This window comes from Arachis stenosperma, chromosome 6, assembly GCF_014773155.1.
Source record: "Arachis stenosperma cultivar V10309 chromosome 6, arast.V10309.gnm1.PFL2, whole genome shotgun sequence".
Taxonomy (NCBI): domain Eukaryota; kingdom Viridiplantae; phylum Streptophyta; class Magnoliopsida; order Fabales; family Fabaceae; genus Arachis; species Arachis stenosperma.
The window spans coordinates 85,344,927-85,350,081 of NC_080382.1; the positions used below are offsets into that span (position 1 = coordinate 85,344,927).

The 5,155-nt window shown below is 42.0% G+C and overlaps 1 non-coding gene across 1 annotated transcript; it reads left to right on the forward strand.

The window, feature by feature from the left end:
* The first annotated feature begins 4,538 nt into the window (after positions 1 to 4,538).
* On the forward strand, positions 4,539 to 4,646 carry LOC130937362 (small nucleolar RNA R71). The gene has a single exon (XR_009068583.1). It is a non-coding gene; the product is annotated as a small nucleolar RNA R71 (small nucleolar RNA).
* Positions 4,647 to 5,155: the final 509 nt, after the last annotated feature.

Consider the following 5,155-nt stretch of genomic DNA (forward strand, 5'->3'; position numbering starts at 1 on the left):
AAAACATCTATGAAGATCAGTATTAATTAGATGAGCGGGGCTTTTAGCTTTTTGCCTCTGAACAGTTTTGGCATCTCACTTTATCCTTTGAAATTCAGAATGATTGGCTTCTTTAGGAACTCAGAATCCAGATAGTGTTATTGATTCTCCTAGCTAAGTATAATGATTCTTGAACACAGCTACTTATTGAGTCTTGGCTGTGGCCCAAAGCACTCTGTCTTCCAGTATTACCACCGGATACATACATGCCACAGACACATAATTGGGTGAACCTTTTCAGATTGTGACTCAACTTTGCTAAAGTCCCCAATTAGAGGTGTCCAGGGTTCTTAAGCACACTCTTTTTGCCTTGGATCACAACTTTATTTCTTTCTTTTTCTTTTCTTTTTCTTTCTCTCTTTTTTTCTTCTTTTTTCGTCTTTCTCTTTCTCTTTTTTTTTTTTGTATTCACTGCTTTTTCTTGCTTCAAGAATCATTTTTATGATTTTTCAGATCCTCAGTAACATGTCTCCTTTTTCATCATTCTTTCAAGAGCCAACATTCATGAATCACAAATTCAAAAGACATATGCACTGTTTAAGCATGCATTCAGAAAACAAAAGTGTTGCCACCACATCAAAATAATTAAACTGTTATAAAATTCAAAATTCATGCAATTCTTTTTCTTTTTCAATTAAGAACATTTTTTTTTCAAGAAAGGTGATGGATTCATAGGACATTCATAACTTTAAGGCATAGACACTTAAGACACTAATGATCATAAGACACAAACATGGATAAACATAAGCATGAAAATTCGAAAAACAAGAAAATAAAGAACAAGGAGATTAAAGAACGGGTCCACCTTAGTGATGGCGGCTTGTTCTTCCTCTTGAAGATCTTATGGAGTGCTTGAGCTCCTCAATGTCTCTTCCTTGTCTTTGTTGCTCCTCTCTCATGATTCTTTGATCTTCTCTAATTTCATGGAAGAGGATGGAATGTTCTTGGTGCTCCACCCTTAGTTGTCCCATGTTGGAACTCAATTCTCCTAGGGAGGTGTTAATTTGCTCCCAATAGTTTTGTGGAGGAAAGTGCATCTCTTGAGGCATCTCAGGGATCTCATGATGAGAGGGGTCTCTTGTTTGCTCCATCCTTTTCTTAGTGATGGGCTTGTCCTCATCAATGAGGATGTCTCCATCTATGAAAACTCCAACTGAATAACAGAGGTGACAGATGAGATGAGGAAAGGCTAACCTTGCTAAGGTAGAGGACTTGTCCGCCACCTTATAGAGTTCTTGAGCTATAACCTCATGAACTTCTACTTCTTCTCCAATCATGATGCTATGAATCATGATGGCCCGGTCTAGAGTAACTTCGGACCGGTTGCTAGTGGGAATGATTGAGCGTTGGATAAACTCCAACCATCCTCTAGCCACGGGCTTGAGGTCATGCCTTCTTAGTTGAACCGGCTTCCCTCTTGAATCTCTCTTCCATTGGGCGCCCTCTTCACAAATGTCAGTGAGGACATGGTCCAACCTTTGATCAAAGTTTACCCTTCTAGTGTAAGGATGTTCATCTCCTTGCATCATAGGCAAGTTGAATGCCAACCTTACATTTTTTGGACTAAAATCCAAGTATTTTCCCCGAACCATAGTAAGCCAATTCTTTAGATTCGGGTTCACACTTTGATCATGGTTCTTGGTGATCCATGCATTGGCATAGAACTCTTGAACCATTAAGATTCCAACTTGTTGAATGGGGTTGGTAAGAACTTCCCAACCTCATCTTCGGATCTCATGTCGGATCTCCGGATATTCACTCTTTTTGAGTGAAAAAGGGACCTCGGGGATCACCTTCTTCAAGGCCACAACTTCATAGAAGTGGTCTTGATGCACCCTTGAGATGAATCTCTCCATCTCCCATGACTCGAAGGTAGAAGCTTTTGCCTTCCCTTTCCTCTTTCTAGAGGTTTCTCCGGCCTTGGATGCCATAAATGGTTATGGAAAAACAAAAAGCAATGCTTTTACCACACCAAACTTAAAAGGTTTGCTCGTCCTCGAGCAAAAGAAGAAAGAAGAGAGTAGAAGAAGAAGAAGAAATGAGGAAGAAGGGAATGGCTTTGTGTTCGGCCAAAGAGGGGGAGAAGTGGTGTTTAGGTTGTGTGAAAATGAAGGAGTGAATAAGGGTTTATATATGAAAGCGGGACTCATGGTTTGGTCATGGATGGGTGGGTTTGGGAGGGAAAGTGGTTTGAATTTGAAGGTGAGGTAGGTGGGGTTTTATGAAGGATGGATGTGAGTGGTGAAGAGAAAGATGGGATTTGATAGGTGAAGGGTTTTTGGGGAAGAGGTATTGAGGTGATTGGTGAATGGGTGAAGAATAGAGAGGGTGGTGGGGTTGGTGGGGATCCTGTGGGGTCCACAGATCCTGAGGTGTCAAGGAAAAGTCATCCCTGCACCAAATGGCATGCAAAAATGCGTTTTGAGCCAATTCTGGCGTTAAACGCCGGGCTGGTGCCCATTTCTGGCGTTTAATGCCAGGTTCTTGCCCTTTTCTGGCGTTTAACGCCAGTCCGGTGCCCCTTTCTGGTGTTAAACGCCCAGAATGGTGCCAGACTGGGCGTTAAACGCCCACCTGCTAGCCTTACTGGCGTTTAAACGCCAGTAGGTTCTTCCTCCAGGGTGTGCTATTTTTCTTCCTATTTTTCATTCTGTTTTTACTTTTTCAATTGATTTTGTGATTTCTCATGATCATCAACCTACAAAATAAAATAAAATAACAAAGGAAAATATATAAAATATAACATTAGGTTTCCTCCCAACAAGCGCTTCTTTAATGTCAGTAGCTTGACAGAGGGCTCTCATGGAGCCTCACATTTTCTCAGAGCAATGTTGGAACCTCCCAACACCAAACTTAGAGTTTGAATGTGGGGGTTCAACACCAAACTTAGAGTTTGGTTGTGGCCTCCCAACACCAAACTTAGAGTTTGACTGTGGGGGCTCTGTTTGACTCTGATTTGAGAGAAGCTCTTCATGCTTCCTCTCCATGGTGACAGAGGGATATCCTTGAGCCTTAAACACAAAGGATTCTTCATTCACTTGAATGATCAGTTCACCTCCATCAACATCAATCACAGCCTTTGCTGTGGCTAGGAAGGGTCTGCCAAGGATGATAGATTCATCCATGCACTTCCCAGTCTCTAGGACTATGAAATCAGCAGGGATGTAATGGTCTTCAATCTTTACCAGAACATCCTCTACAAGTCCATAAGCTTGTTTTCTTGAATTGTCTGCCATCTCTAGTGAGATTCTTGCAGCTTGTACCTCAAAGATCCCTAGCTTCTCCATTACAGAGAGAGGCATGAGGTTTACACTTGACCCTAAGCCACACAGAGCCTTCTTGAAGGTCATGGTGCCTATGGTACAAGGTAGTGAAAACTTCCCAGGGTCTTGTCTCTTTTGAGGTAATTTCTGCCTAGACAAGTCATCCAGTTCTTTGGTGAGCAAAGGAGGTTTGTTCTCCCAAGTCTCATTTCCAAATAACTTGTCATTTAGCTTCATGATTGCTCCAAGGTATTTAGCAACTTGATCTTCAGTGACATACTCATCCTCTTCAGAGGAGGAATACTCATCAGAGCTCATGAAAGGCAGAAGTAAGTCCAATGGAATCTCTATGGTCTCATTTTGAGCCTCAGATTCCCATGGTTCCTCATTAGGGAACTCATTGGAGGCTAGTGCACGGCCATTGAGGCCTTCCTCAGTGGCGTTCACTTCCTCTCCTTCCTCTCCAAATTCGGCCATGTTGATGGCCTTGCACTCTCCTTTTGGATTTTCTTTTGTATTGCTTGGAAGAGTACTAGGAGGGAGTTCAGTAATTTTCTTGCTCAGCTGTCCCACTTGTGCCTCCAAATTCCTAATGGAGGACCTTGTTTCAGTCATGAAACTTTGAGTGGTTTTGATTAGATCAGAGACCATGGTTGCTAAGTCAGAGTGGTTCTGCTTAGAATTCTCTGTCTATTGCTGAGAAGATGATGGAAAAGGCTTGCCATTGCTAAACCTGTTTCTTCCACCATTATTGTTGTTGAAACCTTGTTGAGGTCTCTGTTGATCCTTCCATGAGAAATTTGGATAATTTCTCCATGAAGAATTATAGGTGTTTCCATAGGGTTCTCCTAGATAATTCACCTCTTCCATTGAAGGGTTCTCAGGATCATAGGCTTCTTCTTCAGATGAAGCATCCTTAGTACTGCTTGGTGCATTTTGCATTCCAGACAGACTTTGAGAGATCAAATTGACTTGTTGAGTCAATATCTTGTTCTGAGCCAGAATGGCATTCAGAGTATCAATCTCAAGAACTCCTTTCTTCTGATTAGTCCCATTATTCACAGGATTCCTTTCAGAAGTGTACATGAATTGGTTATTTGCAACCATTTCAATTAGTTCTTGAGCTTCTGTAGGCGTCTTCTTCAGATGAAGAGATCCTCCAACAGAGCTATCCAAAGACATCTTGGATAGTTCAGAGAGACCATCATAGAAAATACCTATGATGCTCCATTCAGAAAGCATGTCAGAAGGACATTTTCTGATCAATTGTTTGTATCTTTCCCAAGCTTCATAGAGGGATTCTCCATCCTTCTGTCTGAAGGTTTGGACTTCCACTCTAAGCTTACTCAATTTTTGAGGTGGAAAGAACTTTGCCAAGAAGGCATTGACTAGCTTTTCCCATGAGTCCAGGCTTTCTTTAGGTTGTGAGTCCAACCATGTCCTAGCTCTGTCTCTTACAGCAAAAGGGAATAGCATAAGTCTGTAGACCTCAGGGTCAACCCCATTAGTCTTGACAGTGTCACAGATTTGCAAGAATTCAGCTAAGAACTGATGAGGATCTTCCAATGGAAGTCCATGGAACTTGCAATTCTGTTGCATTAGAGAAACTAATTGAGGCTTAAGCTCAAAGTTGTTTGCTCCAATGGCAGGGATAGAGATGCTCCTCCCATAGAAGTCGGGAGTAGGTGCAGTAAAGTCACCCAGCACCTTCCTTACATTATTGGCATTGTTGTTGTTTTCGGCTGCCATGGGTCCTTCTTCTTTGAAGATTTCTGTTAGGTCCTCTACAGAGAGTTGTGCCTTAGCTTCTCTTAGCTTTCGCTTCAAGGTCCTTTCAGGTTCAGGGTCAGGTT